Consider the following 23639-nt stretch of genomic DNA (forward strand, 5'->3'; position numbering starts at 1 on the left):
TGATTGAAAATGACCAGCTCTTTGAAATTGTCTACACCAGGGGAAGCAGACCTAGCTCTGCAGTAGAAGCATTTGGGGAGCTTTTAAAAAAAGTACACATTTCATGGATGGGCCTAGAGGGTCTTACACTAAGTGAAATCAGTCAGGCTGAGAAAGACCAATACTGTAGGATTTCATTCATGTGGAATCTGAAAAACAAAACATGAATAAGCAAACAAAAGCAAAATCAGACCTATAAATTCAGAGAACTGATAGTTGCCAGAGAGGGAGATAGTGGGATGGGCAGAATGGGTGAAGGGCAGTAGGAGACACAGGCTTCCAGTTAGGGAATGAATAAATCACAGGGATAAAAGCCACAGCATAGGGAATATCGTGGGTATCATAATGGTGATGTGTGGTGACAGGTGGTAGCTACACGTGTGGTGAGCACAGCATAACCTCTACAGAGGTGTGGAGTCGCTGGTGCACACCTGAAACTAACATTGTCTACTATACTCCAAAAGTGCTTAAAAATTACATGTATCTGAGCCCAACTTCAAACCTAATGACTCGGCAGGCTTTGGGGGTTTCTGGGAATGTGCTTTTCAAAGCTTCCTATTTAGAAAAAAGCTAGACTAGAGTGCGTTTCTCCCTGGGTGTAAAGTTGCTCACTGTTGTTGGCAGATGGCCCCCTCTAGTGGCAGGCTGGTAGCGATCTCTGATTTAAAATTGATTTTTAGCCTTTGTGCAAAAGGTGCATGTTCAAATATTCAACTTTTTGTTGCTTTGTTCAAAGAACTAAGATTGCAGTTAAAGTTGAAATCATTCTTATGGCATAGTGAACTTGGCCATCTTTTAGCATTGTTTACACTTCTGACCAAAAGACTGTTCAAAGAGATCATAAGAAACGTACTCAACTGTTTTAATAATAGTAGAGACTTCTTGGACATGTTTCATATAATAAGCTTTTTTACTTCCTACTAGCACAGAGACCCTAGCTCTACTCCCCACATCACAGGAGCCTCTCCGTTCACCAGCCTGGTGAACGCATAGCATAGCGTTCTGCTCTCTTCGGTGTAGATCCTTTTGTCTCATTCAGGAGAGCTATATTCTGCTATAGTAACAAAACCCCTCCGTATCTCAAGTGGCTGTAAAGCAACAGAAATTTGTCTCGTGCACACTGCATACCTTGACTGCCGAGTTGGCAGGAGCGATCTATTTGGTACAGGCACTTGGATCAAGGCTGACGGAAGAGCCACCTTGAACCTTCCCGATGGTCATGGCTGGGACAAAGGGCTGTTGGAAGACCGTTCATTAGCAATTCCAGGCTCCTCTTAGCAGTGGACACCTGCCCCTTCCCTTTTCCCCCACCAGCACGGGAGGTGCAGAAGCTTGGTGTTCTGTGCGGCCTGGCCAGAGCACGTTAGAGTGCTGAGGACCAGCACACCTCAGCTGTAGCAACACATCATTCTATTTACGTATTACCAGATTTGGGGAGCACACCTGTTCCAAGGATACAGACTGAAAACCTGGCTTAATTTGCTACTTGTTTTGACATTCTGGGACCTTCCCCTCGTGTATAATGCCATCTGGGTTTCAAATTTCTGTTTCTCGATCATTTTTGTAATAGTTTCTAACTCAGACGTTTGACTTAAGACAATGGTTAACCATCTCTACTACTGAAGAGAAAGCTTGATTCAATTTCTCTTCTCTTACGTTTGCTCAGATTAAGTGAGAAAACACTATACCCTTTTTGGGCCTTTTTTGTGTCCAGTTACTGATTTCCACTGTTTTTTTCAGAACATGTGTACATCTTTGCTCATAATCAGTTTTCTCTTAAGAGCTTTTTATCACCCCATGAGCTTTGAGATCAAAGTTCATACTCCACAGTCTAAACCCTCATACTAGTTACATGTATTTCCACTTTGTGGTGTTTGCATGTTATAAGACTTGTTCTAGTGATCTAAACCATGCCGTTGGCACAGTATGTCTCTAGAGGTCTGGTTTTCAAACACTAGCCCAAACACGAGGCTCCGAGATCCCTCATTAGGACTTCCGTGTTGTCTCTGAAGTATGGCATGTTTTCATGAGCATTTTGCATCAGAAACACTCTGCCTTCCTGAAAGCTTTTGACGTTATGTCAAATTGTGAATTTAATTGGCTAGTGGAGAAGGAACAATTTTGTAGTTTCCAAGTTTAAAAGGGAGACCTTTTTTTCTATGGCTCTGGTAATGGGAAAAGAACCTTACAGAGATTGAAGTATTAATAACTTACATGCTAAGTTTTTTTTTTTTTTCGGAAAAAAAAAAAAACCTTGAAGAAAATAAGTTTTACACTCTAGTTGCTTCTACTCTGGCTTTCATAAAAAATAGAGTAATTTTAGAATCATGGCAAGTTGAAGATAGGCATTATAAGGTTTCGATTTTTTTTAACCCTGTATGATTTTTGAAAATACTTTTTCCTCTTTTTTTTTAAACACTGCTTATGATTTGGAAAGCAAAGTATTTAAAAAGAATAAAAATCACCTATAATTTCAGTTTTGGTATTACTAGTATTTTCAAGTTACTTTTATAGACAGTGCTAACAGAACTCCCCTCATTGACAAGTACATCCCCACTCATCTGGGAGTCAGTTTTACTTCTATTTTTAAAGTCTGTTGCCTATAGTTTGGTTTCTGGAATTCAAACACATCCCAAACAATTCTGTAATTCATCAGTTAAGGTACAACTATTCTCCCAACGTTGAAAATACAGAATGCTGTGACTTAAAGTTGCATTTTATAGGTAGCATTTGCTTGGAAAATAATTTTTAAAAAATGCTAGGAGCAGCTTACAGAACTAATTATTCTTGTGGCCACTCAGGAAAAGACTTCCTTTCTTCTCTAGGATATTTGACATTCTGTTGCTATTGTTCAGAGGGAAGGCAGGACATTTTTAGTAAAGACCTAGTAAACCCTCCTTACTCCTACTCTAGAGTCCTATCCATTTTCCTTGCACTTGCTAAAACTAATATTGGTGTTCACCTAATCTCTTTTTTATGAATGTTGGCTGTTTGACCCTTGGTTTTTTTCTTTCTATTCTTAACTCCTTGCTTTTCTGTTGTTCTGTATGTTCTAAGGAAAGAGAATGGCTTCTGAGTAGCTGGAAATAATAAACCCCATGAATCTAGAAGAATTTCTGTGTCAATTCTAGATGGAATATTCTATTACTTTACAAATGAGAACTTGCCAAACTGAAGTCATCTCTCTGCATGGCACCAAGCCTGCTAGTTTCCTCTGACAATCATATATCAGTCCCTTTGGTTTTAGGCAAATCGGCACAGAAGAGGTGAGAGTAGGCCTGACTAAAGACTAGAGTTCTGGGCTATAATTTTTATTCCTTTTTGAGCTGTGTGACCCTTGGCCAGATTTTGTTTTTTTTTCTGGGCTTCAGCCTCATCTGACAAAATGATCTCTGAGGTGTCATTCTGCTCTTAAGATTTTTGCCTGTCCGTATTTTTAATCCTTACCAGGGACTGAGTGATAAATTTCATGGATTTTTTTTTAATCTGCTATGCCAGATATTAAACTTAGCTAAGGTTCCAGTACTACTTTGTTTCCAGTGCCTGCGACAGAGCAGCAGCTCTCTAAATACCTGAGTGAACAAATGAACTTAGTATGTGGCTCCTTATATAAACCCCATAGCTTAAAAATGGCAGAGAATTCTCTCAGTTCTAGGGGCAGAGAGCGTAACATTACTTGCCAGTGAGATGAGGTCATTTCTGTGAGTGGTTTTTGATTCTCCAACTGAATTCAGATACAGAACTCAGAGCTTTCTAGAGGAGAAATTACAAACCTGGGACATTCAGATGAAATCTGGGCTGATGAATTTTTTTCCCTTGGTTTTATTGTTTGGCCTCAAAGATGCACTTTTAAATGACATTTTATTTTTTTTATTTTTTATTTTTTTCTTTTTCTCTAAATGACATTTTAAAAAACAATTGGAGTTAGTTGCCAATAATTTAAAAATTGCACGCCTGGGGATCCCTGGGTGGCTCAGCGGTTTGGCGCCTGCCTTTGGCCCAGGGCACGATCCTGGAGTCCCGGGATAGAGTCCTGCGTCGGCCTCCCGGCATGGAGCCTGCTTCTCCCTCTGCCTGTGTCTCTGCCTCTCTCTCTCTCTGTCTATCATGAATAAATAAATAAATAAATCTGTAAAAAGAATTAAAAAAAAATTGCAAGCCTATACATACAAATCCAATATCTGGCTTTTCTTGGAAAATCAGAAGAGCTGGCTGCATGAGGTTACTCATTCCTGCCTGGCGACAGTTGGCAGAGCTGAAGTGAGTCGAGTTGGCTTTCTGATTCACCCCAGACCCTCCCCCACCACTACCTGCTCTCGGAAATTAGGTTGTTATCATCAAACTTCTGTCCAAGTAGGAGATGCTGGGATTACTGGCGAGCTTGGCTTCTCATTTAATGACATTGTATAGTGCAAATATTCTGTATTCGTCAAAGTGAAAAATAGAAGAGAACCAGGATCAATGTGGATAAATCTAATGTTCATTTGTGAAAGTGTAGAATCTGTATCTTCGTTTTTCTTTCATTATAGTAGTCATTAAAAAAAGAAAATCAGTGACCAGGTGTTTCATTTGAATGTATTTTCAGTTTGGCTCTACACTTGAAGTTTGTGATATCACCCCTTATTGCATGGACCTGGGCCAGAGTTCTTTCATCTTTGTTGGGCACTGGAAGCAGGTGGGAAGCTTGTGAAAACTACAGATGCTTGGGCCCAACCCCATAGATTCTGACTGGGTATGTTTGGGATGGAGACTGAGTATTCTCTTTATAAATTTTGCAGGTGATTTTTTTTTTAAGATTTTAATTATTTATTCATGAGACACACACAGAGAGAGAGAGAGAGGCAGAGACACAGGCAGAGGGATAAGCAGGCTCCACGCAGGGAGCCCGACATGGGACTCGATCCCGGGTCTCCAGGATCACGCCCTGGGCTGAAGGTGGCGCTAAACCGCTGGGCCACTGGGGCTGCCCCCAGATGATTCTGATCCATCAAAATATGAGAACCTTTGACCTAGGGCAAATATTCCTGCTATTTTGGTGTGTGTGTGTGTGGGGGGGGGGGTCCTTGTTTTAGGGACTATTGCTTTTATGGAAGAAGTTTCCTAAAGAAGAAATATACATAGAGATGTTTGCCACTGAGAAACATTTATGGGTCAGGATTCCCATAGCTTACAGGGCTGCTACAGTGAAGCAGGAAAGCCTGGCGGGCATGTTAGGGCAGGTGCACGTGTGTGAGACCTGATCTAGTCTACCAACCATTGTGGTTGATTAACCACCCAGAAACATCTGCAGCTATTTATATTTTCAGTTTTACACTGTCAGTTTTTTTCCCACAAACATACAGAATTAAAGAACTGTATAATTTTAGAAGTAAACCAGCCTTCAGAGATCTAGATCAACTGGCCCTATTTTATAAGGGACCATGCTGTCCAGCTTGTCCAAGGTCACACACAGCTGATGGCTGGCCTGGGCATCATTCTTAGATCTCTGAATTCTGGTCTAGTGCTCTTCCTATTATTTCTGCTCACCTCAAAAAAGTATCAAAATATCCATGTGTGTTATGTTGTATTCAAGAGAGCTAGTTTGTAATTTTTTTTTATTTTTTAAAGATTTTATTTATTTACGAGAGAGAGACAGAGACACAGGCAGAGGCAGAAGCAGGCTCCATGCAGGGAGCCCGATGTGGGACTCCATCCCAGGTCTCCAGGATCACACCCCGGGCTGAAGGTGGCGCTAAACCGCTGAGCCACCTGGGCTGCCCTACTTTGTTAAACTACAAGGTATTGCATGGGAGCTTTGGTGAAAAGATGGAAGAGTGAAAGTTTCTAAGCTGTCATAATATTTGAAACTATCAATCTGACATCAGTTTTTAAACAAATTGTCTTAAAAGGGGAAATGATTAAATAAAAGTTAAGGTGCAGAATGAACCTTACTATGCAGCAAGCCAAAACCCATCAAGACGTGGAAGTAGGAAATGGTTGGCTATGAAGTGTCCTTGTACCACTTTTTAGGAAAATGCGCTCTGTGTAGTTAGAGGCCACAAATGGTACAGACCACGCGATCGTGCTGTTTGCAGGAACAGATGAGCAGTGTTTGGGTCTGGGGACTCAAGTCTTGATTTAGGGAATTTTAAAATATAAAACTACTCCCCAACCAAGAGAAATTTACATCACTGAGAGGCAACATGTAAGGGATAGATACAAACCTTATAAATTCTCATTTTCCTTCTAGTTTTTTGATCAATCTTTTCCAAAACCTACTAAGTCTTCCCTAAATTACTCTGAAAGTTTTCCTTGTCCCTTAGAAGAGATGAAGCACAGCTGAAATTTAAGGGGGCACTCACATTCCTGTTACAAGCTGTACTGTACAACACACAAAGACGAGAGCCTGTGTTTGTGTTGCTGCGGGGGAGTGGGGGGGATAGGTTTCTGGAGGGCCCTGTGTTTCCCCCATGCCCCTCCCCCACCCCAAACCTTTGTATCCTCAATGCCCTATCTTTTCAGGCAAGCTGACCTCGGATGCCTCTGCCACTGTTGGGGCTCAGAGCTGACAAACTGGTTGGTACCTAGGGGGATCAGTCAGAGTGGCAAATATGCTTTGTTTTGCTTAGACAATGTTTCTTAAAAAATTTGAGCTAACATTTAAAAATAGGTAAATTTCACTTAAAAAATCTGGATTCTTGACCTCCCTAGAAAAATCAGAAAATCTATGTCCATTCCCACTGTGATATTCAGTAGAAGCTTAGGAGCCTCTTAAGCTGGCATCTACTGCCCCCTCTCCAACTACCCTCTAGGTAATGCAGCTTCATAGAACATTCTGTGATGACAGAAATAGTCTGGGTCTGCCTTGTCCAACAGGGTGGTAGCCTTTAGCCATGTGTGGCTTGAGCACTCGAACTGTGGCTAGTGTGACTGAAGAACTGTATTTTAAATTTCATTTAATTTTTATTAATTCAAATTCAAATAGCCACATGCGGCTAGTGATAACCATATTGGAATGAGTCTAGCAGATTATTGCTGAGCAGAAGTGAATGTGGGTCCAGTGTGAACAGATGTTCTGTTTTTACCAGAGCATCCAGGAGTCCAGATTTTTAATGAAGTCTCTTCCATTTAAAATTTTGGCTCCATTTTAAAAATGTGAAAGCCAAACAAAACACATCGATGGCATGAAGAGTGGCCTCTGACCACTCAATGATGCCTTCCACCCATTGGATTAATGAACTGCAAGGACAAAGAGAAAAACATCTTGCACATCTGTCCATGGAAATCAAAAGGGCACAGTTAAATTGTTATTGCTCTGAAATGTAGCCACACTTTCACAAATTAAAGTTGGTTGAAATTTTGTCGGTGGCAGAGATTATACGCCTCCTATCCTATAAAGGCATTTAACAAGTGAAGTGTAGGCTGAGACAAAGGACAAAAAGAAGGTCTTTGAATGAGAGGAAACAGCAAGGGCAAAAAGATCCAGAGGCAAGTAAAGGCATAGTTGGTTGGGACCCTAAAGAAGCTTCATGTGTCTGCTCCGTCTAGTATGGTAGCCATTAGCCACAGGTGGCTACTTAAATTGAAATTTAAATGAACTTTCAAAAATTAAGAATTCAGTTTGTCAGTCACATTAGCCAGATTTCAAGTGCTCAATAGCCATGGAGCTACCATATTGGATCTCCAAGTTATAGAACATGTCTATCATTGCACAAAGGTCTACAAGACTGTAATAGAGCTTAGAGTCTGGAGATAGAGGCTAGAGAGACACTCGGGGACAAGGTCGGGAGGTCACAAGGGGGCTAGCACACCATAATAGGAAGTTTGGACTTAGAATGAAGATTTTCTTTTCTTTTCTTTCTTTCTTCTTTCTTTCTTTCTTTCTTTCTTTCTTTCTTTCTTTCTTTCTTTCTTTCTTTCTTTCTTTCTTTCTTTCTTTCTCTTTTTCTTTCTTTCTTCTTTCTTTCTTTCTTTCTTTCTTTCTTTCTTTCTTTCTTTCTTCTTTTCCTTTCTTTTCTTCTTTTTTCTTTCTTTAGATTATCATTTATTTATTTATTATTTATTCATGAGAGAAACAGAGAGAGGCCGAGACCCAGGGAGAGGGAGAAGTAGACTCCTTGCAGGGAGTCTGACATGGGACTCGATCCTGGGATCCCGGGATCATGACCTGAACCAAAGGCAGATGCTCAATTACTGAGCCACCCAGGTGATCCTGAAGATTTTCTTTTAGGAAGGTCATGCTGCTTTCATGTGGAAAATGGATTGGAAGAATTGACAAAAGTGGATGGTAGAGGCTCTGGTAAGAGGCTGTGGCGGTGCAGGTAGGGGGTGAGGAGGCCCCAGCAGTCAGACACATCCATTTCCTACCATCACATCATGCTGGGCCTAGGACCTAGAAGGAAGTCACTGCTTACAGTGCCAGGTGTAGAAACACCCGCTTGAAATAGCTCTAATTCTGCAGGAGAGACACTGGGGTTCAAAGCAGTGACATAAAATCATTCCGCGGATCACACAGCTAGTAAGTTCCACAGCTGTATTCTAACCCATGGCTATTTAGTTCCAAATCTGGAGATTATTTTTTATTTTGTATTTTTCTCTCTATACGATACTCTTAACGACTTCCCCCCACAGCCAGTGAGATGCTTTCTCCAACTCTATCTTCACCACTGTATCTTCTTTTTCTGTTCCTTTCAAGATGAGAATTCAATTTCAGAGCAATTTTTCTTTCATAGATGCTTCTATTCCAAATTAAGGGTAATCACAGCTGGTTGCTTCAATGCCAGAACCCAACCTGGATGAGTCCTTTGTATGTGATGGTATTAAATGTGTGAGCTTTTATAAAAATATGTGTGCCTTTGAGGAACTCTTCAGATGTCTGGGGAATTTAAACTAGAAATTTATAATAGATTTCCTTGCCTAGCATGATAATTCCCTAATGAAAAGAGTGGGGCTTTCCCTCAAACTGTAGGCAGCAGTGGGAAGAGACTTAGTAGCTGAGACTTTGAAATTCTCAAGCCTCTGGGTACAGTTTTACTGATTTGCTTTTTGCTTTTTTCACTTGTTTTTTCAATAAATAAGAAAGACATTTAAAATACCCTTAAACTTTATTTCCCCCTTTTTGGGTAACTTTATTTTGATGTAATTTCAAACTTACAGGGAAGTTGCTAGAAGACTACAAAAGAACCTCTATACCCTTCACCCAGGTTCACCAACTGTTACCATTTTGCTACATGGGCTTGTCATTTTTCTCTCTCACAACACACACATTATTTTTTTAACTACTTAAGAATAAGCTGCAGACATAATGCTGCTTTATCCCTAAATACTTATTATTTATTTTTAAGGATTTTATTTATTTATTCATGAGAGACAGAGACAGAGGCAGAGACATAGGGAGAGGGAGAAACAGGCTCCCTGCAGGGAACCTGATGTAGGACTTGATCCTAAGACCCCAGGATCATGGGCAGAAGGCAGATGCTTAGCCATGGAACCACCCATCCCTAAATATTTTAGTGTACATTTTCTAAGACAAGAACATTTTCTTATATAATCCAGAGTAAAATGATCAAACAAGGAAATTTAACACTGGCAGAGAAATACTATTTAGTCCACAGTATCCAATTCACAGGGTTATCCAAATTTCATCAATTATCCCATTAATGTCTTTTTAAAAAGATTTATTTATTTAAGAGAGAGAGAGAGTGCACGCGAGTTTGGGGAGGGGCAGAGGGAGAGGAAGAGGGAGAGAGGAAAACAGTAGACTTCACGTTGAGGGTCAAGCTCAATGCGGGGCCCCTCTCATGACCCTAGGATCATGACCTGAGTGGAAACCAAGAGTTGGTAGTTCAACCTACTGCACCACCCAGGGGTCTCCCGTTAATGTCTTTTATAGCTGTTTACAACTCCTTTCCATTCCCTGTGCAGAATCCAAGCCAGGGATTATACATTACATTGAAGTGTCACATCTCTTATAATTGGAACAATTTCTCATACTTTTTGACTTTTGTGACATTTGCATTTTTGAATAGAATAAATAACTGATAAATAATGATAAATAATGTATAGTGTAAATAATGTATAGTACAAACCTTTACATAGTCTATCATGTATTGATTATATATAGATTATGGTCTATAACCTATACATGAATGCATAATCTATACTCCATATAATATTTTACATATATTATCTACTATATGGTACATTCCTGAATATACTCATGAATTTTTACATAGTATCATCTACAGGGAAGAGGTCTTCAGGTGAGAGGGAACAGCAAGAGCAAAAACCCAGAGGCAAGAGAGAACATAATTGGTTGGGAACCTAAAGAAATTTTACTTACTGCTCTAATTATGGTAAATACATGGTAAATTTATAACCATAAGTATATGGATATTTATACATATAATCTATTGTGTAGATTTTAGATGATGTAAGAATTCATGTGTCCATACTAATAAATAATACAAACATAAATAAGAGAATAGGGAAAGCTCTTCTTTCTGTAAAATGATAATTAATAAAATGTAGAGAGAATTAGAGGAGTACAAGTTGGCAACCATTACAATAATAAATAATTCAGGCAAGAATTATCAATGCATACAAAAACTAGTGGATAAAAATTTGAAGAAGAAAAAGATATTTATAGAGCCTCAAAACATTGTCTCACAAATCACTTATTAATTAGAAAGGAAAAGACAGTAACTGGGAGATAGCCTCTCAACCAAGCAGTCACAAGTAATATAATCAGTGATAGGACAAATGATCAACAGGTGCCTCTTGATATGATACACAAGGAGGGCAAGACTTCACTTACATTTATTCCGGTTGACAATAAATCAATTGGGAGTTGCATTATCAAAGAAAACCACTAGATGTCACTGTGGTTTTGCAAGTTGCACAAGTTTTCACCATTTCAGTAAATCTCCATTCCTATGTGGCCTGCCTCCTTGCTTGGGCATCGTTGAAGACTGGATATATGTAGCCAATTCCAACACAGCTTTTGAGAAGGCTACAAGTTAAATAATAGCAAAGCAGTGGAGGGGAGGCAACAGGCTCAACAGGCTTAGATGAAAACTTGTCTCTGCATTACAAACTCTGAGGGCAGGTCCTGGCCCTGCGCAGGCTCTGAGTCTTGGTCTCCTCCTATAAAATGAGGGGATTTGGATTGCAGGCTCCTAGTCACCTCTAGCTCTAACAGTTTATGATTTTAAGCTGATGTTTTCTCAACAAAGATCATTTCAGGGCCCCTTGCAAGATTTTTGCTTAACCGTGCTGGACCTGCTACTGATTTTCCCTATTTTTTTTTTCTCAGTACTCTAATTTATATAATGTTGGTCTTTAAGTTGACTTGGTTTTTAAAAATGTAAATAAAGGAAATAATTTATAGGCCGATTACGAATGGAAACCAGTTCACTTGTCATAAATAGAGGGTAACCACAAAAATAAACATCATAAAAACAACATAATATAATTAAATTTGAGTAGATGTTATTGTCTGCCAAAGGCTCAGAGTCTGTAGCCTGCTCTGTTTCTCCTTTTTAATAGGGAGGTTTGGAGGTGTTAAAGAGAAGGTGAAGACAGACTAGCCCTGAGACTTCTCTCTTGATGTAAGCAAAAGAATTGAGACTGAGAGACGATCTTTGTCTGTGTGGGTTCAGTGTTACTTAATTCTATATCTGTGAACTAACCACAATATTTCATATCCCATCTAAAACCAGTCCCATGCTTCCATAAGCTGTTCTAAGTTCATTTGTTCTTTCTTTTCTTTCCACTCTTGATTCTTCAATATTTCTAATAGACTCTAAAGAGTATGACTAGTAATCATACATTTATTAATTGCTTTTTTCAATCCGTACTTAAGCTTTTGTTTTATTTTGATAATCCTTTCCTTTTCGTATTGGTTTAGCTTCCTTTTCGTGTTTATTTAAATTTGCTTTTAGAGTCAGTTTTCTTCCAATTGATACACTCACTCCCTCCTTAACAGAGAAGATGATATATACCGCTCTGCTGTCAATGTCGAAGCAATTATATGCCACCAAATGGCTTGTGATTTGGCATCTTCTCCTGATAAAGGCTTATGATAGATAGGTTGTGGCAGAGGTCAGGAAATCTGCTGAGTACAACCTGAGGGTATGCTTCAAATTGCTTGAGCTTTATCCAAATCCCCTAGGACACAATCAGAAAACTGGTCCCCTTCAATTTTGGTGTAGAGCTTTCTTCTTCATTCTTCACAGAGATTCAGAGTGAAGACGTCAAAAGCTGAGCCATCTAATTGCACGCTTTACTCCCTGGCATTAGTGTAGCCCTTTCCTGCTTTGTATAATCAGTTATAATTACTAATTTACTGGCCACAATTAGCATAGAGTTTTATAGGAGCAGAGACAATTTCTTAGCTACGCAGCGTTACTAAATAATTTAAAAGAGGAGACAATGAATTTCTACCAGATGTGTTTTGTTTTCTGAATGCTGGTGTTGCCATCAAGGAAAACCATTCAAAGGTAAAGAAATCAGGAAATTCATAAAGATCAGTATACCAAATATTTCCCACATTACAAAAGTTATTTTTTTATAATTTAATTTCCTTGGCAAGGTGAGTTTAACTTGCCATTAGAAACCCAAAAGCTGTGAGGTCAGTTGTTTCACTGTTCAACGGAACAGAATGCTTTTTGTCTGGCATTAAACACTGTTCCTATCTGGAAAAAAAAAAAAACTAGAGGGATTTCTTTTCAGGAGAAATTTTCATTGAAAGGTTTATTTGAATCAGCGGAGTTTTTTTTTTTTCTATGCCAAATTTAGTAGAACTACACTCTGACCGCCCACTCCCCCCAGTGCAGTGTAAAATCCCACTTTTCCCCCCTCTGTTCATGACTGTACCTGAGTAGAAATCCAAACTACAGTGAGCAGATATTAGATTTCTCAATATATGTAAGATACACTGAGTATATTAATGACAATCAGATTATGAAGCATGGTTATTTTCTGGTGAAAGAGTTACTTGAGCTTTGTTCAAGAATTTTTCGGTTTTCCTTTAGCTTTGTTTTGTTCCTGATGCCAATTCATGTTTATGATTCCAATATCCTCTTTAGGTTTACAGATGCCCCCCCCCAACATTCAGTCAATTATTTTATTATGTGTTGACATTATTCTCAATGGAATGGATGATGGTATTCTGGGAGAGTCTCCTTCCAAGTTTTGCTGAGTATCACTAGTAAGGGTACTTTGAGCCAATTTCTGGAACTATATCCCTAGGGCTGCAAATTATACTTTGTTTCATTGTTTTAAAGTGTCTAGAGCCAACATGTCTGCTTGAGATACTAAGTCAAGTAGTGTTTTCCTAGCACATCTGTAACTATTGATTCCTATGAGAGAGGTCTGATTATATCTGTGCTTATCTTAGGACCACAGCATCGAAAGAGGCTTTAAAAGATCCCTTCATCCCATCTGGTGCCCAGGTCCCCACCTGTGGTGCAAGTAATAGAAACCAACTCTGGGTGAGTTAAACCAAAAAGAGTATTTATTTTACTAATGCAAGATAGCTCATAGAATTAAAAAAAAATCCAAAGAATCAGCTAAGAAAGGTCACCACCTGTACTGACTCTGGGGATCCGGGTACCAGGTACTAACTGGCAATGTCTTTAGGAATTATCTACTGGTGACTCCAAGATTATTTTTTGTGGGGAGACTTTAACTTCCCTTCATCAGTTCTTAGTCTGGGTAGTCAAAATTTCTTGCATTTATTCAAAATGTTATGTAAAAGTAGTGTAAAATTGTTCCCCCAAACCTACTTCAACCGGATTGCCACCCCCATCCTTTCTACAGAGATATAGTAAGGCTGCCACTTACATTAGATGCCTTTGCATTTTCTACAATTTATATGATTGAAATCCAAAAAAAGTGTACTCTTTTTTTCTTGTGGTTTCTTTGACATTTTATAGTTACTCTGAGGTTCATCAATGATATTCTGTAAGTTAGCTCATTCTGTTTTGTTTCATTTTGTTAAGTAATATTCTTTGGATATACCACTGTTACTTTATCCATTCACCTGTTTATGGACATTTGAGTTATTTCCTATTTTTGACTTTTGAAAATGAATATACAAATATTTGTGTATCATTATTGATCTAGGGGGAAAAGGCTTTTTTTTTTCCTGCCTCAAAGGAAATCTTTATTAATCATGTAAAGTTCACATATGCTCTTTATAAAAGCCCAACTTTCTAGGGGCACCTGGGTGGCTCAGTCAGTTAAGTGTCCAACTTTTGATTTCATTCAAGTTTTGCTCTGAGGGTTGTGAAATCGAGTGAGCCTCACTGAGGTCCACACTCAGTGGGGGAGTCTCTTTGTCTCCCTCTCTTGCCCTTCCCCCCAAAATAAATAAATCTTAAAAACAAACAAAACCCTCAGCTTTCTAGAGAAGCACTGTCCTCAAGGATGGTCTCAGCTTTGTATCATGAGTCTTAATTAAAAAAAAAAAATGACAGTGGTATAATTTGTTTATATTATGATACTTCTTTTCTTTTCTTGTTTTTTAAGTTTATTTATTTATTTATTTCTAGTTGTCTCTACCCCCAACAGAGGGCTTGAACTTGTGACCCTGAGATCAAGAGTTGCATGCTCCACTGACTGAGCCAGCCAGGCACCCCTATATTTATGATGCTTTCTAAATAAATTTAAAAAAATCTGGTTGATTTTTCCTTAAATGTGACACAAAATAGATGTAAAATGGGCAACAAATTAGAGTTCATATTTACAAAAAACTCTAATGCAAACAGTTCTAGATCATACATGCATTATTTAATCAGGTTAGTGTGAAATTGATTACCTGGTACACGATTGTGAAAAAGACATTTAAAAATATTCAAAAATTGGGGGCGCCTGCGTGGCTGATTCAAGTAAGTGTCTGTCTTCCACTCAAATCATGATGTCAGGGTCCTGGGATCGAGCCCTGCAGAGGCTCCCTGCTCAGCGGGGAGTCTGCTTCTCCTCCTCCTGCTCATGCTCTGTCCTTCTCTCAGATAAATTAATAAAATCTTTGGAAAAACTATTATAAGATTTAATCTGCACCTTCCTTTCTCCAGAAGAAAATTATGATTTCAGGTCATAAAAAGCAGGCCCACCCGAACTCATTCCTAAAGGCTGGGCGACCATTCCTCATTTTGTTTCCTTTGTTGGTATGCTGTACAGTTAAAACGCAAAGAACCATTCCACTGAGATAGATGGCATATTACAGCCAACATTCTTGACGTTAATATGCTTTTCAAAGAGCCATTCCAAAAAAGAAGAGGTGCAGAATTGCTTTCACATGGTACACAGTTAAAATGATGACTATAAAAACGCTTCTTGCCCCTGGCATCAAAGTATGATGGGTCTGCTCGAGTTCTGACAGTTGCCAAGTCCTGCCTTTCCTGGAGCAGGATTCGGCCTCCCTTGGTTTTCACTCACTGTCCCTCGCTCTGCCCTGCTTCCTTGAGTTCCTCCAAAGCAAATCCTTTAGATGATGGATGTCAGCTTGCAAGTTCCTCACATGTCACTCTCTCCTTCTCCAGACAGTTCTGAGCTCTGGACTTGTTATCTTCTCTCTGTGGGAGACCCTTGCTCCCAATCTTTATATGGCCCGCTCCTTCTGGGTCTTCAGTTTTTGGCTCAAATGTCATCTCCTCAGAGACCTGCTGACAATCTGGCTTCAAGGCTCTCATCCTTGATGCCTCCCTCTAGCCACCACTCTGTTTTTCAGACTCTTTACTGTAATCTGAAAATGCCTTTTGGGGGGGCTTGCATTTTGCCATCTATCTTCCCACTAAGCTGTAAGCCCCATAAAAATAGAGATCTTATCTTTCTATTACTGTATGCTCATTGTCTGGAACAGTGCCTTTCATACTAAGATTGCTCAAAAAGACTTACTGAATACATTAACAAATAAATAGTATGTTTTATACAAGTCTTATTGTAAAGTATAATATACACAAAGAAACACGCATAAAACTATATATATTTTTAGGCAATGGTTATGGAACCTTGTTAACCACCATATAGGTCAAGAAGTTGAATAGTATTGGCTTCCCAGAAACTATCCCTGCGTTCCATGTATCCATTTCCACCTACAAACCCTTCCCCCCAGAGGTAACCACTATCCTCACTTCTAGGATTATCATTTACCTACTTTTCTTCACAGTATTACCACTTAAACACTCATCCCTAAACCGTGTAGTTTAGTTTTGCCTGCACTAGGAAATCAATACATACAAAATTATACTGCATGTACTCTTCCACACCTTAGTTATTTCCTTCAAGATGATGTTTTTAGACTTCCAGTTTCCAGCATGATGGAGTGGGAAAGTTGACAAATCTTGTTTTCAAAAACAACAATTAAGTTGGTTAAAAGTTCAAAAACAACCATTTCAGTGCTCTGGCAATTGATCAGAAGCATACCACACTGATGAAATCCCTTGAACTTTGGGTAAGATCGTATGACTATGTGACATTGTTGCGGGAGCTACTCCCACCCCTTCCCTGGGCCCCAGTTCTGTGGTAGTAGTTCACCCTGGGGGTAAGGGGAGTCAGGCCTTGAAAGCCAACAGCATTATTGCCGCTACCAGAATGGGCTCTTTGATTTGGAGCATTGTCCGCCAAAGTGGCAATCTTGGTGCCAAGCAGAGGGGGAGAGCCAGCAGCGGGCCACTAGCCTGAGCTTATGGCCCTGTCTGGGGCAAGCAATGGCCTAGCAGACTGCCAAGGATTTAACAGGAATGTCCAGATGTGAGACAGCCCTAGGATCCAATGCATGTTTTTTTCCAAATGCACATGTAACGTTCTTCAGAATGGATCCTATAGTGAATCACAAAACAAACCACAGTGCATTTTATTTTATTTTGATTTTTTGATTTTTATTAAGTTTTTAATTTTGATTCCAGTGTAGGTAACATACAGTGTTATATTAGTTTCAGGTGCACGATACAGAGATTCAACAGTTCTGTATAGTACTCAGTGCTCGTTACAACAAGTGCACTTTTTAATCCCCATCCCCTACTTTCCCTATCTTCCCACCCACCCCCTCTCTAGTAATCATCAGTTTGTTCTCTACAGTTAAGAGTTTATTTCTTGGTTTGTCTCCCTTTAATTAAAATCCATGAGTGAAATCATATGGCATTTGTCTTTCTCTGACTGACTTATTTTGCTTGGCATGATACTCTTTAGCTCTATCCATGTCATTCTTTTTAGGATTGAATATATATATCACATCTTTTTTATCCATTCATCTATCAATGGACACTTGGGCTGCTTCTATAACTTGGCTACTGTAAATAATGCTCCAATAAACATAGGGGTGCATATATCCTTTTGAATTAGTTGTTTTTGTATTCTTTACATAAATACTCAGTAATAGGATTACTGGGATTGTGCAGTAGTTAAGGTAGTTCTATTTTTAATTTTTTTGAGGAACCTCCATACTGTTTACCACAGTGACTGTACCAGTTTGCATTCCCACCAACAGTGCATGAGCATTTTTTTCTCTCCACATCCTCGCCAGCGCTTGTTTCTTATGTTTTTTTTTTTTTTTTTAGCTGTTCTCACAGGTGTGAGGTGATATCTCATTGTAGTTTTGACTTGCATTTCCCTGATGATGAGTGATGATGAACATCTTTTTCATACAGCTGTTGGTCATCTGGATGTTTTCTTTGGAGAAATGTCTGTTCATATTGGATCATTTGGGGTTTTTTGGTGTTGAGTTGTAGAAGTTATTTATAAATTTTGGATACTAACTCTTTATCAGATATGTAATTTGCAAATATCTTCTCCCATGCATTAAATTGTCTTTTAGTTTGGTTATTTCCTTCCTGTGCAGAAGTTTTTTATTTTGATGTAGTCTCAATAGCTTATTTTTGCTTTTATTTCCCTGGCCTCAGGAGACATATCTAGAAAATGTCGCTACTGCTGAAGTCAGAGAAATTATTGCCTGGGCTCTCTTCTAGGATTTTGATGGTTTTAGGTCTCACATTTAGGCCTTTAATCCTTTTTGAGTTTATTTTTCTATCTTTTTTTTTTAAGATTCTATTTATTTATTCATGAGTGGCACAGACAGGCAGACATAGACAGAGGGAGAAGCAGGCTTCTCGCAGGGAGCCCGATGCGGGACTTAATCCCCAGACAGGGATCACACCCTGAGCCAAAGGCAGACAGTCAACCGCTGAACCACCCAGGCATGCCAAGTTTATTTTTCTATATGGTGTGAGAAAGTGGGCCATCTTCATTCTTTTGGATGTAGCTGTCCAGTTTTTCCAACACCATTTGTTGAAGAGACTTTTTCCCATTGCATATTTTTGCCTCTTTTGTCAAAGATTAATTGACCATATAATCATGGGTTTGTTTTTGGGCTTCCTAGCCTGTTCTATTGATTTATGTATCTGTTTTTGTGCCAGTACTATACTGTTTTGATTACTACAGCTCTATAGTATAACTTGAAATCTGGAATTGTGATACCTCTAGCTCTGTTTTTCTTTTTTCAAGATTGCTTTGGCTATTTTGTTTTTTTTTTTGTGGTTTTAGACAAATTTAAGGATTATTTTTTCTATTTCTGTGAAAAATGCTACTGATATTTTGATAGGAATTGCATTAAATCTGTAGATCATTTTGGGTAGTATGGACATTTTAACAGTATTTTTTTCTTCCAATCCATGAGCGTGGGATATCTTTCCATTTGTTTGTATCGTCTCAACTTTCATCAGTGTTTTATAGTTTTCATAGTACAGGTCTTTCATCTCCTTGGTTAAGTTTATCCTAGGTGTTTTACTATTTTTGGTGCAATTGTAAATGAGATTGTTTTCTTAATTTCTCTTTCTATTGCTTCATTATTAGTGTATAGGAATGCAATGAATATCTGTACATTGATTGTATATTCTGTGACCTTACTGAATTCATCTATCAGTTCTAGTAGTGTTTTAGTGGAACCTTTAGGGATTTCCATATAGATTATCATGTCTTCTGAAAAAAAATGAAAGTTTTACTTCTTCCTTACCAATTTGGAAGCCTTTATTCCCTTTTTCTTGTTTGAGTGCTGTGGCTAGGACTTCCACTACTATGTTGAATAAAAGTAGTGAGAGTGGACATCATTGTCTTGTTCCTGATCTTATCAGGAAAATTTTCAGTTTTTCCCCATTGAATACGATGTTAACTGTGGGTTCAATACATTTTAAAAGATTGAAACCATACAAAGTTTGTTCTCTGACCAGAACAGAATTGAATTAAGGATCCACAGTAGTGAGAATTCTGGGTAAACCTCAAATATTTGGAAATTAAGCAACACACTTCCAAGTAACCTCTGGGTCAAAGAAGAAAACACAAGGGAAGTTAAAATATTTAACTGAATGAGAATGAAAACACAATATAACAAAGGGATTTATGGGATGCATTAAATAAGAGCTATGGAGGAAATTTTTAACTTTAAAAGCCTATCTCAGAAAAGAATAAATGCCTCCAATCAATAACCTAAGCTTCCTTCTTAAGAAGCTGTAAGCAGAAGGAGGTAAATAATAAAGATTAGAGCAGAAATTAATGCAATAGAAAGCCCCCCAATAGAGAAGTCAATGAAACCAAAAGAGTTGACCTTCTGATACTATTAACAAAATTGACCAATCCTTAGCAAGTCTGACAAAAAAAAGACACAAACTACCAAAACTCAGGAATGAAGAATTGACATCACTACCAATCCTAAAAAAAACAACTAAGGATTATTTGGTAATATTATGAATAACTTTATACCAACCAATTGGACAACATAGATGAAATATACACACTCCTACATAGACATGAGTTGTCAAACTGAAGAAAAAATAGAGACTGTGGATAGATCTATTAGAAATAGAGGAAGTTGTAATACATGCTACAACATGAGTGAAACTTGAAGACATTATGCTAAGTGAAATAAATCAGTCATAAAAAGACATTTCTATGAGATGGTAGAGTAATCAAAGTCTTGGGCATGGAAAGTAGAATGCTAGTTTCCAGAGGCCGGGAGAGGGAAGAATGGGTATTGTTTAATGGGTTTCAATTTTACAAGACAAAAAAAGTTCTGGAGTTTGGTTGCATAACAATGTGAATATATTTAATATTACTGAACTGTATACTTAAAAATGGTTAAGATGGTAAGTATGTTATGTATGTTTTAGCACAATTAAAAAATTTTTACTGATAAATTATACCAAATACTTAAAGAAGAAATAATACCATTCCTTCACAACTTGTTCCAAAAATAGAGGATGGAACACTTCTAAATTAACTCTACGGGGCCACTGTCTCCTGTTACTCAAATCAGACAAAGACCTCACAGAAAAAGAAAACTGCAAACCATTTTTCCTCATGAACATAGATACAAAAATTCTTAACAAAATATTAGTAAGTTAAAAAAATATTAGTAAGTTAAATTTAGCAATATGTAAAAAGGATTATACATTATGACCGAGTGGGATTTATCCCTGGAATGCTAGGTTGTTTTAATGTTCATTTCTATAGGGCATATTCCTGGAAGTGGAATTTCTGGGGTATAGGGTAGAAAGTTTTATAGATAATTCTGGACTGCTTTTCAAAATGGTTGTATTATTAGCAGTGTAGGAGAGCTCCTACATGTATTGGGCAATGCTTGGTATTGTCTGACTTTTTAACTTTCACCTATTTGATGGGTATAATAGTATTTTGTTCCAGTTTTATTATGTATTTGCCTGAATCGTAATGAGGGTGCACTTTCTTACCTAGGTATTGGTCATTCCGAGTGTGTGTGTGTGTGTGTGTGTGTGTTTGTGAAATGCCTGCTGGAACTGATAAATAGCAACAACAGATAACATGCTATTGAGTATTTGCTGTGTGTGAGGCACTGTTCTAAGTGCTGGATAGAGTCACTTTATCATCACAATAGATTTAGAAAGTAGGTACTGTTATTATCTGTATCAAAATCTATTTTCTCTTTCATGATAACACAATTCTTCTCTTTTAATCTATTAATGTGGTGAATTGTATTACTTGATTTTCATTATGTGGCATCGACCTCAAAATCAAAGGCTAATCCCTACTTGTTGATGAGATATTATCTTTTCTATGCAGTGTGAATTCAATTTGTTAATATTTTGTTAATATTTTTTTAAAATCTGTGTTCAAAGAGGCTCTTGGATGACTCATTCAGTTGAGCCTTGGACTCTTGGTTTCTGCTCAGGTCATGATCTCAGAGTCCTGGGATCAAACCTCTAGGTAGGCTCTCTGATCAGTGAGAGGTCTGCTTCTTTCCCTCTCCCTTGGCCCCTCTGCTCGCTCATGCTCTCTCTAAAATAAATAAATAAATAAATAATAAATAAATCTTAAAAAAATCTGTGTTCACGCATAAGATTATTCTGTAATATTCCTTTCTCATGATGTTCTTGTTAGGTTTTGGTATCAATATTATTTTTAATCTTCAACTCATTTTCTTCTAGTTTGGAAGTGACATACTCTAGTTCTGCATTTTTCATTGTTACATTATTTATGGGTTGGAGTATGTTTCCCCACCCCCCCAATTATATTGAAATCTTAACCCCTGGGACCTGTGAATGTGACCTGATTTGCAAATAGGATTTCGAAGATGTGATCAAGCTAAGATGAGGTCATTGGAATGAGTCCTAATCCAGTACTACTGGTGTCCTTACAGGAAGGGGAGTCAGAAACTCACAGAAGGGAGATGGCCACGTGAAGTCAGAGGTGGAGATCAGAGGTATGATGCCACAAGGTTGGGGCTACCCAAGGAAAGACTCTGAAGGAAAGAGTCTTCAGAGGGTGCTTGGCTCTGCTAACACTTTGATTTTGGATTTCTAGTCTTCAGAACTGAGAAAACGAATTTCTGTTGTTTCAAGCCAGTCACTATGTGGTAGTTTGTTATGGCAGCCCTTCTGATCTAATACGTCTTAGAATCTACAACCTGCATCATCAATACACCTGAGTCTAGAAGTCATGAGAACCTTTACCCTCTCCTGGATGAATAAGGAGCACAAGGAAACTGCAAACCAGAATCTTTCATCCCTTCTCTTTTACTCATGTGCTTTTGTTGTCTAATATCTTAAGTTAATCCCTTTATCCCCCACTAGAAATTCTCATTACTATTTTATACAGTCTATGCTTTTTTCATTTAACCACATTCTCTACTTTCTTTGGTCCACCAGCTTTCTCGCATCTCTGATCTTTTTTCCAGAACTATATTCTTTCTGCCTGAAGCACATCAATAGAGGTCTTGCAGTGAGAACCCGCTGCTGACAACTTCTCGCAGGTTTAGTTGGGTTTTCACTGGGTGCAGAACTTGCTCTCTGGCCATTGCATTTGTTTGATGCACTAAAGAGACCAGTGCACTATCTTCTGTCTTCCGTTCTTGCTGTGGAGAAAACATCTAGCTGTTTGCTAGAGGTCCGTCTATCTGCCGCCCTTTTAAAGGTAACTTCTTTTTTTTTTTTTTTATTCTGGCTGCTTGAGGTTTTTCACTTTACCTTTGCTCTTCTGCGATTTCACTATCGTGCATCTAGTTGTAGATTTATTTTCCTCCCTGTCTCCCTTCCTTCCATTTTCCTGAGGTATAATTGACAAATAACACTGTATCTATGTATGTGTACAGCAGAACGACTTGGCATTCCTATATATTGTGAAATGGTTTCCACAATAAGTTTACTTAACATCCATCCTCTCATATAGTTATAAAACATTTTTTTTTCTTTGTGATGAGAACTTTGAGGACTTACTCTCTTAGCAGATTTTTAAAACTATTTTCATGGGGTTCCCTAGATTTTTTTGACCTATAGATTCATGTGTTTCTTCAGTTTTAGAAAATTCCTAGTGATTTTCTCCTCAAACATTTCCTCTGCCTCATCGTCTCTTTCCTTTCCTTCTAAGGCCTTGGTCAAATGCATGCTAGATTTCTCATTCTATCCTCCTATGTCTTAGTCTCTCTTTATTTATTACTCCATGTTTCACACTGGATAGTTTATTCTAATTTATATCTAATATATATTACGTTGTATATAATTTGTAGATACAATTAGATATAATTTTATATCTAAAAACCTTCCTAGTTTGTCAGTTAATTACTTCTCCCTATGTTTTATCCAATCTGCTGTTAAAATCCTTCACTGTGTGTTTAACATTTGTTATTTTAGTACTTATTCATAAAAGTTCTGTTTCTTTTTCCAATTTGCTATGACAAATTTTATAGTTTCCTATAATACAAAGTTGTTGTTAATATACCTGTTTCCTGCAGATGTTATCGGTTTGTCATTTGTTTCTTTGAGCATGGTAATTCTGGTGATATTTTAGTCTGTTCCATACTTTCCAAGTCTGAGCAGGGTGCTGGTGTGTCTGTTTCCCATGGGCTCTGCTCGATTTTATTACATAGTATTTCCTTGTGTTTCTGCTAGTCTTTGATTGCTTGCCTTCTTTCCTTTGCAAAGTTATTTGCAGGGATAACCAAGGCCTGGCACAGATATGCCATCCTTGAGACGCTTCAGGGTTGCTCCATTAGGATACTAGGTGCCCTACCAGTTGGCTACCATTTTAAACTCAGAATCCTTAGCCAACTCCGGCTGTGAGTATCTGAGTATAAATCCTCCTCAATTCCAGTCTGG

The 23639-nt window shown here is 38.2% G+C and overlaps 1 long non-coding RNA gene across 1 annotated transcript; it reads left to right on the top strand.

The window, feature by feature from the left end:
- The first annotated feature begins 10199 nt into the window (after positions 1-10199).
- Positions 10200-22999, top strand: LOC118354600 (uncharacterized). Its single transcript, XR_004815417.2, has 4 exons — positions 10200-10373; positions 11566-11627; positions 13418-13511; positions 21686-22999. It is a non-coding gene; the product is annotated as an uncharacterized LOC118354600 (long non-coding RNA).
- Positions 23000-23639: the final 640 nt, after the last annotated feature.

Source organism: Canis lupus, chromosome 4 (genome assembly GCF_003254725.2).
Source record: "Canis lupus dingo isolate Sandy chromosome 4, ASM325472v2, whole genome shotgun sequence".
NCBI classification, from domain to species: domain Eukaryota; kingdom Metazoa; phylum Chordata; class Mammalia; order Carnivora; family Canidae; genus Canis; species Canis lupus.